At 36.1% G+C, this 12,489-nt stretch overlaps 1 pseudogene; it reads right to left on the bottom strand.

The window, feature by feature from the left end:
• Positions 1-2,240: 2,240 nt before the first annotated feature.
• Positions 2,241-6,894, bottom strand: LOC107484580 (uncharacterized; annotated as a pseudogene).
• Between the last annotated feature and the right edge of the window lie 5,595 nt (positions 6,895-12,489).

The raw sequence follows: 12,489 nt of genomic DNA, 5'->3' as shown, positions 1-12,489 counted from the left end.
AAATGGATATTCTGGAGCTACAGAACTCCAATTGGCGCGCTCTCAACGGCGTTGGAAAGTAGACATTCAGGGCTTTCCAGCAATATATAATAGTTCATACTTTATTCGGAAATTGATGACGTAACTTGGCGTTGAACGCCAAGTTCATGCTGCTGTCTGGAGTTAAATGCCAGAAAAACGTCATGATCCGGAGTTGAACGCCCAAAACACGTCATAACTCGGAGTTCAACTCCAAGAGAAGCCTCAGCTCGTGGATTGATCAAGCTCAGCCCAAGCATACACCAAGTGGGCCCCGGAAGTGGATTTATGCATCAAATACTCACTCATGTAAACCCTAGTAGCTAGTCTAGTATAAATAGGATAAGTTACTATTGTATTAGACATCTTTAGTCTCAGTTTTGTTTTATTCTTCATCTTGGGAGGCTATTGATCACGTTTTAGGGCTGGCCATTCGGTCATGCCTGAACCTCTTACTTATGTATTTTCAACGGTGGAGTTTCTACACACCATAGATTAAGGGTGTGGAGCTCTGCTGTACCTCAAGTTTCAATACAATTATTATCACTTTCTATTCAATTCTCTTCTATCCTTATTCCAAGATATACGTTATACTTAACTTTGATGAATGTGATGATCCGTGACACTCATCATCATTCTCACCTATGAACGCGCGTGATTGACAACCACTTCTGTTCTACTTTAGGCCGGGCGCATATCTCTTAGATTCCCCAACAGAATCTTCGTGGTATAAGCTAGATAGATGGCGGCATTCATGAGGATCCGGAAAGTCTAAACCTTGTCTATGGTATTCCGAGTAGGATTCTGTGATTGAATGACTGTGATGAGCTTTAAACTCCTGAAGGCTGGGCGTGATGACAAGTGCAAAAGAATCAAGGGATTCTATTCCAACCTGATTGAGAACCGACAGATGATTAGCCATGCTGTGACAGAGCATAGGAACGTTTTCACTGAGAAGATGGGATGTAGCCATTGACAACAGTGATGCCTGGTTAGTTTCATTGGTATAGCATTACTAATGATCTTGAGAAAAAGTTTATGTGACAATATATTTTCTGCCTATATATATATATATGCAATGCTTTTTAAATCTAAAATTTCTTACAGATTTTGGTGATTGGAATGTGACAACTGATTTTTTATGTTGGTGAACAGATTAGTTGAAGCCCATATATTCTCTTGTTGGAAGAGCATTTGCAGCAGATATAGAAAAGCTAAAAGTCAGTAGTAGAAAAAGATATCTAGATATTACTCAAGTTTTAAAGGTGAAGACAATTTGAAATCAAATTCTTTGAATTAATGGCTTGAGATCATGCATAGAATATGCATCACTGGATATAATTCTATTTGAAGGTCTGTTGACATTTTCAATGATTAGTTCTCAATTTTGCAGAATCATCATGCATTCGAAAAGCCGGTAAAAATCTACAACTGAGGATTTGTATCATCTCAGCCGGTCAATATAATAATACATTCAGCCAGTGGCACTCTGCAGCTTTCAGAAGGTGGCAAAAGAAGTGTGTAGAGGATAGAGATACTTAGCAACCATTTATAGGACGGAATCTTCTCGTCCTCTAACAAACCAAAATTAAAAGTAATTGTCTGTCTGTGGTGGTTGGTGCCTGAAAATATTACAAGAGGTCTGTTGTATAAGTTTTTTCTGTACATCGAGTCGAATGCCAACACATCACCGAAGCATTCGTAGTCATGTTGCATGTGACCATCATACCAAAACATGTGGCCAAGGTGTTTCTAATCGTAATACGTATACTGCACAACTACCATAGGATCCAACTCAGCCTTGCCCTTCAAGTAGCTTATTGTTGCAGCTGCATCTCCCTCCACGATCCTGGATTGCCTAACTCCATCCATAAAATTATACAAGTCCTTACTTATGAAGTTAAGATTGTGATATCCACCACACATATGGGCAAAGAAGCCCATGATTTGAGTTGTCTGGAAACTGGCATCATGCATGCTATGTATATGCGCTTTGTGACCTTCTGTGATCTTCCTATGCGGTGCCATTAAATTAGTGAACGCTGGGGACGCCAAGTCGTTATTATGCTTGCTGGGGATGCCAAGTCGTTATTATGCTTCTCAACTAATGCCTTCGTCCTCCACCTTCCACACCTTTTGTCCAGAAACACAACAAGCTTGGCATTGCAATTCGTTCTCGTCTCCGGTTCATGTGGCCTTTTTCTGTCAACCCTCTCATAGTGTTACTTTTCCCGAAGCCCTTGCCAATTGTAATAGAAAAACTTTCTGACAATATTCCCCTCCTCATCTTTAATAGAATCTCCCTTTTCCACAGAAAACCCAATATCCTTCGCATACGCCACATACCTTGTGTAGGCATATTCAACCCCAGTAAACTCTGTAGATAACAACACAGAACCATTCACTAGGTCTGGACTGCTGAATTGTTCACCGATGATATTCCTTGAGTTCTCATGATCCTCTATTGAGGCATCTACATCGCATCCACCACCATCGCAACCTTGGTATTCACTGTCTGCAGGGCCACTATCACCTTCATGACTATGCGGTTCCTCCGACCCGTTTGAATCATCTTCGTCACTCGAATTGGTGCTCCAACCATCAGTCCATTGGCCTGACAACTCTGACGTGCTTCCATCGTCCAAATCTGGCTCAGTCTCACACATCCCTGGGTTAAAAAATAATGAAGCCAGTCGAGAACAAAGCATGTCATATGCATAGTAAATTACAGATATAACTAAAATATAGAGAATCGCTATACAATTAGGCATTAACCAAAGTTTCATAGTTGTGACTGAATACTAGATCCCTAACCCATTATGACTGAGTTATTAAAAACCTTTTATCCAATTAAATTAACAAGTACACATCATATATAAAAGTACTATAACATTTGTTTAAAAATTTTTGAGGACATCCAATGATGGCCAACGCAAATGCTCCACTTATTGTAACAAAGTTCACAGTTAAAAACTAATAAAACATGTATTCACATCATTTATCATGCTACTTGCACCCTAATCCAGTCACTGCTTGAATACAACTATGAGCCAAGACCTATGCGTGCTTGCATCACATTAGAGGAAGAAATAGTATGTTTCCAACCCTTTATAGCTCACACATAACTATGACAATCATAACTCACATCCTTACCAATAATTCTAATATACGACAACAATCATTGGTTATAATAAAAGAAATAAAGTGTTGAATATTAACCCCTAAAACTTATCACTTCAAATATCAACAGTTGTATAGAAAAGAAGGATCACCATACAAAATAGGATGATAATGAAACATGTAACTTAAAGACAAAATATTTTACCACATCTGACCTTAAATGAAAAAGATAATTCCAGATTTTTTATCCAATAACCATTTTTTGTGGGAGTTCAAAAGTTGCAAATACAAGAATATGTCACTTGTAAGATTTGATGACGAAAATTGATAAAGAAAACGTCCAACTTAAAGGTATTTCAAGTGGAAAATCATTTTCTTTTCATTTTAGAGGAAGCCAAAAAACATATTTATCGAAATGATTCATGACGAATTTTCAGTAGCCTGTGTATAAATCAATAGAACAAAAGTAAAACACTTGCTACCAAAACACTTGTGTAACGGTGACCGGAGGAAAATTGTTGAAAACTGATATAATATCACTTTGGCACATATAATTTGTACTTAACTTAAGCTGTTATTATTTTCAAATGCATAGATTTTGTCATTTGATTTTTCTATACGGAGATATGAAAAAATTGGCGATGGTTAAGTCTTACATGTATTATGTGTACTAGTATTGGTACTCTTATGTGTACTCTTACATGTGTACTCTTATATCTATTATGTGTACTGTTATTGGTAAAGTTTGAAGGATCAAGTTTTGTTCCAATCAATTATTTAGAGGATGCAGCATCAAAAGGAGCTGGTAAGAAACAATTTTGGGGGTGATTGATTATAGGAATCGTTTTGATGTTGAACATTATAACTGTTTTTAATCTTTAGTTTTATTTATTTCATTTTGGAGATTCAAATTCACCATGTATGTGCAGTTTGTTTGAAACAAAATTAGTGTATCGTATGCCTAATGCAACCTTTTGACACAAAACCATCTTAGCAAATTCAGAACAACTGTATATATTATTCTAATTTTGAACAAAAAAATCACCAAATTTAGAGCATACATGAAGGACAAACATTACTAATACTCCATAAATCAGAACACTAGCAGCAAATAGGAAGAGAGACGAGGGCCACTGGAGGAGGCAGGGAGCCAGCACCGAATGCCAGGATTCAGGGTTTCCAGCCTTGAAAGAGATAGACATGGGGAAAGGGAAGGAGACAGAGGAGAGGCGATAATGGAGCAAAGCCTACGATTTCTGCTCTTCTCTCCAAGTCGCCAGCGAATATGCTGATTCTGATATTGCTGCCGGGTGAGGCTGCCACCACCAAAGACGCTAACCTTCTCCGAAGCCTCCCTCAATGAATCGACTTCTAGAAGCGGGCATCGAATATGGCCTTCACCCCACCTCCCGTAACTGAGCTCCCAACTCAAGATAGAACCCTAATTTCCCCCAAATTCTTTGAATGTTTGTTCACACAGCTCATACATTTGGAAATTTTTTAATTTTACCATTCAATTTCTGTTTCTATTCTCCCTATCTTTCAATAATGCCAATGTATGACATTCAAAAAATCCAACTAAATATTATTCCCATGATTCACTGATTCAGTTGTTAATTATCATGGTTAGCGTTGTAAACATTTACCATGACTCCATTAGCGACTTCACCGTGTGTCAACACAGTCAACGGATGTGGTCTTCTACCTCTTTCAGACCAGGTGCCATTCAAAGATTGGCTCTTTCTCCTTAGCCACCTTAGCCACAGATTCTCTACATTCACCACAGACGTCACCATTATACTTTCAAGTTTTATGTTTTGGTTATCAAGAAAATATTATCTAGTGGTCAATATCAAGTCTTTCAAAGAGACAACAGGCTTTTGACTTTTAACTATTCCCAAAGAATAGGAAGTAATACTACAAAAAAATGTTGATCACGATTCAATCTAGTAAATCTACTAAACCAATACTAATTAATGCTTATTTGAATGTCATGTAGCTTCTGAGAAAAAAAGAGTTATCAAAATTCCTTTTGTATATGTTTAGATAATTTTTCGGTAAAAATAGAGAAATTCGTAGTCTACTAGAGAAACCCATGAAACATACAAGCACAAAAGGCATCAGTCATAAAATTTCTATAGCTTTATTAAGTTATTAAGAGCTTAACTGCTAGGATGATCATGAGGATATCTTTAACTTATCTGTTCACTCAATAGTGTCTTCAGATTTTTTGAATTTTTTCACTGATTTTCCCAAGACATCTAAAACAGCAGCATGCTATTTGATGTTACCATGATAATGTAAAAACATGAGAAAAAATAGATCATTAGCTTTCTGATGTCTGAAAATATGTGATGCTTGGTAAATAAAACTGAAATAGTAGATGCTAAAATTTAAATTATGGATATGAATGCAAGTAAGCAAGATGAGGATGCTAACTAACAGTAGCACCTATGAATAAATGCAAAACTATATGTAAATCTCATCCATGTGACCACATACTACCACCCACATTCTAAAATTACTGATCCTAGGAATGACATATATTTAAAAGAAAATAAAGTAAAGAAGAAAAACAAAAGCAAAATGGATGCGGTTGACTTTGAAGAGCATCAACTATAATTCAAACTAAAAGGAGGAGGAAGAATAATACATCTACAAGTAAAAAGTTGACAAAATTCTAAAAATAGCATAATACAATATAGCATGAGCAGATAAGTTCCCAAACATAATAGCAATGACAATGCATTTTGTTTCAGCATATCTGCTTTAAGCTTTTTTCCGATGATTAGCATCATTAGAGCTAATGTCCAACTCCACATCACATGTAGATAATGTTGTTTAGCATCAACCAAGCCCCCAATGAAAAAAGAAAAAACTAAGCAAAAAGATTCCATTACCTTCCTCTAGTGATAGCTGAATTGATCTCTTCTCTAGCTCTATCTCATGTCTACTAAGTTCCACAGAGGGAAGTGATCGAAGAACTCTTAAAGGACATTGTCAACCATCCACAAATTCATTAATTTAATAACAAAGGAGTTAAGGGATTATTTTGTGGTTTATGGACATACTTAGGATATATTCCTCTTGGTCAGAATGGTCTAGTTTCCTTAAAAACATCTGCAAGTGTTGGTATTGCTCCTCCCAATGCACACTTTTCAATCCCTTTGGATTACCACTGGCAGGGCTAGAAGAAGCTATCATATAATTCGACTCAACCGGTGATAGCCTCAGGGGAGATTTTCCAAGAGAAATAGGAACAGAAGGCTTTCTGGATGAGCTCATTGAGGAAGTCATTGGAAAAGGTGCAAATGTTGGAAAACATGAAACCTTTGGCACCTTTATCAGAGGCTTTATTTGAGCAGTCTCCTGTTCACAACAAAGCTGGCTCAAATACCGACAATAATCATTAATACTTGAATTTTCGCAAGCAATGCTCTTGCCCAATTTTGCCTCTGATTTTCTGCGAGCATACAAAAGATGTCCATTTGCAGCATTATTTCCAATAGATTGTTGAATAAGGTGATTCACTGAGAAATGAGGCAAGAGTCTCTTGGAGCCAAAAACATTATTAGAATCAGGACCAACATCTTTATCCTTCAACAATGAAGAGCTTACAAAGGTCAGCTTTTTCATTTTATCATCACTCTATAGATCTCTCAGAGATGTCTTCCTTACGGCAACATCCAGCTGGTTATCACAATTAGGCAAGTCCATTTTAGAATTGCTCAGACCATACTCACAAAATTGGAACATATACTTTGTTAAACCATCTCCTATTGGAATTTTATAAAATAAATAAAATAAATATTTTATTTACCAAAATATGTAATTTGTAGTAATTTTACGAAAATGCACCTTTTCTCGTTTACAGTATAAACGAAATAAGATTGCACGTATATCGTTTACAGTACGAAAGGGCGTGGTCGTATCACGTTTATAATATAAACGAGATAAGAGTAAATGCGGCCTATATTTACAATTCATTTACAGCGCCATTTGGAGTTGGTTTTCGTCCATTTCTTCGAATTTTCTCCAACTTCTATCCTCTTCTGACTATATTATCGACTCACTAAGCGAGCATGGCGTACGCAGATGCACATGATCCAGACATCAACCATCTAAACGCGACATGGCACATTGCAGGGGTAGCCGACTTCGAAGTTAGTGTTGTTGTCTTTGTGTTTATGTTAGAGAATGTATGAGTGAAGCCATAGTTATGGTATTTTTATAGAACTAGTGTACATGACATGTTCGTTGGATGAATGTATTATTAGGAAGGATGGATAGAGTTTGTTTTTAGTAATTTAAGTTTATTTATTAATTTGATGTTTATTAATTTACTAAGTAAATGTTTCTACTCATTTGTCGAATTTGTTTCTACTTATTTATTAATTTTGTTATTAATTCAATAGATGTGTAATATTTTAGTTATTTATTATTTAGTATGATTTTTTATTTAAATTAAGTATACATGTTTACTAATAAAGATATTAATTAATTAAGTAAATATTTTTATTTAAGTTAATTTATTAAATAAATATTTTTACTCATTTGTCAAATTTGTTTCTACTTATTTATTGATTTAGTTATTAATTAATTAGTTGCGTAGTATTTTAGTTATTAATTATTTATTACAATTTTTTTATTTAACATAAGTTATTTATTAAGTACATGTGTACTAATAAAGTTATTAATTAATTAAATAAATATTTTTCTTTAAGTTAATTTATTAAGTAAAATTTTTTATTTAAGTTAATTTCTTATGTGAATGTTAATTGGAAGTGTTTTTTGGTGTTAATTATTCTAGCTTTATAATTTATAGATTTTTTATTCAACTTTTTATTTTTTATTAGAGGTCTCAATTATTTTTTTCTAAACGAGTGAGTCACACACCTGCTTCATCAGATGCCATTGTCCCTTATTTGAACAAGGCTGGCTTCGGCCATACGGTGCCTCTTAGATATTTCGTATTTGACAACTCCCTGATCATGACATTCGTGGAGCGCTGGCGTCCAGAGACGCACACTTTTCATCTGTTATGGGGTGAGTGCACCGTCACTCTACAGAACATCGCATACCACCTCAGGTTACGGGCGCATGGAAAGATCATTGAATAAGTTTTCATAAAAATCTAATTTCGTTGAATTTCTAACTTCGAGGACTGAGTTACGACCCGCTAAAGTTGGCCAAAAATAAGTTTTTACCCAAAAACAGAATTTACTAATTTTCAAGAGGTTCACAAGTCACACCATTTTTCTACATCAATATAATACCTCCCAACTATCCCAATTCACTCATTTACTATCAACCAAGTTCAAGCCTACTTAATATACATATTACTACTCTAAATCATCATTTTCACACCTCAATTTCATGCATAAACATTCAATGCATTTCATCAACTTACTAAACTTACCTTTCACAACCTCCGACCCAAAATTCATCAACTCTACTCGTAATTCATAAACACACAATCACTAACCAAATCAAATCCAACAATGTATCAATTTTAACATATCAATTCCGTCCAATTACAAAATTCAAGCTTATTTCTAGGGGCATCTAACCTAGGATTTCATATCATAGTATTTTTAATAAAACTTAAACCGTTCCTCTAGGAAGCCAAGATCAAATCCTCAATTCTTGAATTTCACCAAATTAAAGCTCCAAGTTCACCTCCACCAAACTCAAGCACCACCAATGATCAACTTAATGCCTCTAATACCAATCTACACTATTTTCACATAACACACAATACTCAATCTCTAGAACTTTATAAAATTTTATGAACACATGGGAATAGTGGCTCTTACCTTTACCCACTAAAATTGGTGATGAAACCTAACTAGAACTCAAACTAAAGCTTCCCCTAAATACAAGAATCACCATGTTTCATGAATACACAAACCTAAACATGATTCTCAAGGAAAAAACAAAATTGCAGTTTGGTGAGGGAGATGCTTACCAAAATTTTGGCCACAAATGGTGCGGCGATCGAAACTCCAGATCAAAAACTATGGAAGATTAAAGTTATACAAGTCCCTCCACGATCCTGGATTGCCTAACTCCATCCATAAAATTATACAAGTCCTTACTTATGAAGTTAAGATTGTGATATCCACCACACATATGGGCAAAGAAGCCCATGATTTGAGTTGTCTGGAAACTGGCATCATGCATGCTATGTATATGCGCTTTGTGACCTTCTGTGATCTTCCTATGCGGTGCCATTAAATTAGCGAACGCTGCGGACGCCAAGTCGTTATTATGCTTCTCAACTAATGCCTTCGTCCTCCACCTTCCACACCTTTTGTCCAGAAACACAACAAGCTTGGCATTGCAATTCGTTCTCGTCTCCGATTCTTGTGGCCTTTTTCTGTCAACCCTCTCATAGTGTTACTTTTCCCGAAGCCCTTGCCAATTGTAATAGAAAAACTTTCTGACAATATTCCCCTCCTCATCTTTAACAGAATCTCCCTTTTCCACAGAAAACCCAATATCCTTCGCATACGCCACATACCTTGTGTAGGCATATTCAACCCCAGTAAACTCTGTAGATAACAACGCAGAACCATTCACTAGGTCTGGACTGCTGAATTGTTCACCGATGATATTCCTTGAGTTCTCATGATCCTCTATTGAGGCATCTACATCGCATCCACCACCATCGCAACCTTGGAATTCACTGTCTGCAGGGCCACTATCACCTTCATCACTATGCGGTTCCTCCGACCTGTTTGAATCATCTTCGTCACTCGAATTGGTGCTCCAACCATCAATCCATTGGCCTGACAACTCTGACGTGCTTCCATCGTCCAAATCTGGCTCAGTCTCACACATCCCTGGGTTAAAAAATAATGAAGCCAGTCGAGAACAAAGCATGTCATATGCATAGTAAATTACAGATATAACTAAAATGTAGAGAATCGCTATACAATTAGGCATTAACCAAAGTTTCATAGTTGTGACTGAATACTAGATCCCTAACCCATTATGACTGAGTTATTAAAAACCTTTTATCCAATTAAATTAACAAGTACACATCATATATAAAAGTACTATAACATCTGTTTAAAAATTTTTGAGGACATCCAATGATGGCCAACGCAAATGCTCCGCTTATTGTAACAAAGTTCACAGTTAAAAACTAATAAAACATGTATTCACATCATTTGTCACGCTACTTGCACCCTAATCCAGTCACTGCTTGAATACAACTATGAGCCAAGACCTATGCGTGCTTGCATCACATTAGAGGAAGAAATAGTATGTTTCCAACCCTTTATAGCTCACACATAACTATGACAATCATAACTCACATCCTTACCAATAATTCTAATATACGACAACAATCATTGGTTATAATAAAAGAAATAAAGTGTTGAATATTAACCCCTAAAACTTATCACTTCAAATATCAACAATTGTATAGAGAAGAAGGATCACCATACAAAATAGGATTATAATGAAACATGTAACTTAAAGACAAAATATTTTTCCACATCTGACCTTAAATGGAAAAGATAATTCCAGATTTTTTGTTCCAATAACCATTTTTTGTGGGAGTTCAAAAGTTGCAAATATTAGAATATGTCACTTGTAAGATTTGATGACGAAAATTGATAAAGAAAACGTCCAACTTAAAGGTATTTCAAGTGGAAAATCATTTTCTTTTCATTTTAGAGGAAGCCAAAAAACATATTTATCGAAATGATTCATGACGAATTTTCAGTAGCCTGTGTATAAATCAATAGAACAAAAGTAAAACACTTGCTACCAAAACACTTGTGTAACGGTGACCGGAGGAAAATTGTTGAAAACTGATATAATATCACTTTGGCACATATAATTTGTACTTAAATTAAGCTGTTATTATTTTCAAATGCATAGATTTTGTCATTTGATTTTTCTATACGGAGATATGAAAAAATTGGCGATGCTTAAGTCTTACATGTATTATGTGTACTAGTATTGGTACTCTTATGTGTACTTTTACATGTGTACTCTTATATCCATTATGTGTACTGTTATTGGTAAAGTTTGAAGGATCAAGTTTTGTTCCAATCAATTATTTAGAGGATGCAGCATCAAAAGGAGCTGGTAAGAAACAATTTTGGGGGTGATTGATTATAGGAATCCTTTTGATGTTGAACATTATAACTGTTTTTAATCTTTAGTTCTATTTATTTCATTTTGGAAATTCAAATTCACCATGTATGTGCAGTTTGTTTGAAACAAAATTAGTGTATCGTATGCCTAATGCAACCTTTTGACACAAAACCATCTCAGCAAATTCAGAACAACTGTATATATTATTCTAATTTTGAACAAAAAAAATCACCAAATTTAGAGCATACATGAAGGACAAACATTACTAATACTCCATAAATCAAAACACTAGCAGCAAATAGGAAGAGAGACGAGGGCCACTGGAGGAGGCAGGGAGCCAGCACCGAATGCCAGGATTAAAGGTTTCCAGCCTTGAAAGAGATAGACACGGGGAAAGGGAAGGAGACAGAAGAGAGGCGATAATGGAGCAAAGCCTACGATTTCTGCTCTTCTCTCCAAGTCACCAGCGAATATGCTGATTCTGATATTGCTGCCGGGTGAGGCTGCCACCACCAAAGATGCTAACCTTCTCCGAAGCCTCCCTCAATGAATCGACTTCCAGAAGCGGGCATCGAATATGGCCTTCACCCCAATAATATCAGTGCTCATGCAGTCATTTGATGTGTCTGGATGCTGCATAGCTTTGACAACATTCAACTTGAACTCATCCTCATTGACTCTCAGGGTTAATTCCCCTTTTTGGACGTCAATGAGGGTCCGTCCAGTTGCTAGGAAAGGTCTTCCTAGAATGAGAGTTGCACTCTTGTGCTCCTCCATTTCCAGCACTACAAAGTTAGTGGGAAAGGCAAATGGCCCAACCTTGACAATCATGTCCTCAATTATGCCTGATGGGTATTTAATGGAGCCATCAGCAAGTTGGAGACATATCCTAGTTGGTTTGACTTCTTCAGTCAAGCCAAGCTTTCTGATAGTGGATGCAGGTATTAGGTTGATACTTGCCCCAAGATCACATAGAGCTTTCTTGGTACAAGTACCCTCTAATGTGCATGGTATCAAAAAGCTTCCAGGATCTTTAAGCTTCTCTGATAAGCTCTTTAATATGACTGCACTACATTCTTCATTGAGAAAAACTTTTTCAGTTTCTCTCCAATCCTTCTTATGACTTAAGATCTCTTTCATGAACTTAGCATAAGAAGGTATTTGCTCAAGTGCCTCTGCAAACGGAATCTTTATTTCAAGAGTCCTTAGATAGTCTGCAAAGCGGGCAAATTGCTTATC

This window comes from Arachis duranensis, chromosome 4 (genome assembly GCF_000817695.3).
Source record: "Arachis duranensis cultivar V14167 chromosome 4, aradu.V14167.gnm2.J7QH, whole genome shotgun sequence".
Classification (NCBI taxonomy): Eukaryota; Viridiplantae; Streptophyta; class Magnoliopsida; order Fabales; family Fabaceae; genus Arachis; species Arachis duranensis.
Note: the sequence above shows the minus strand (reverse complement) of the source record. Positions and strands in the feature narration are given on the sequence as shown.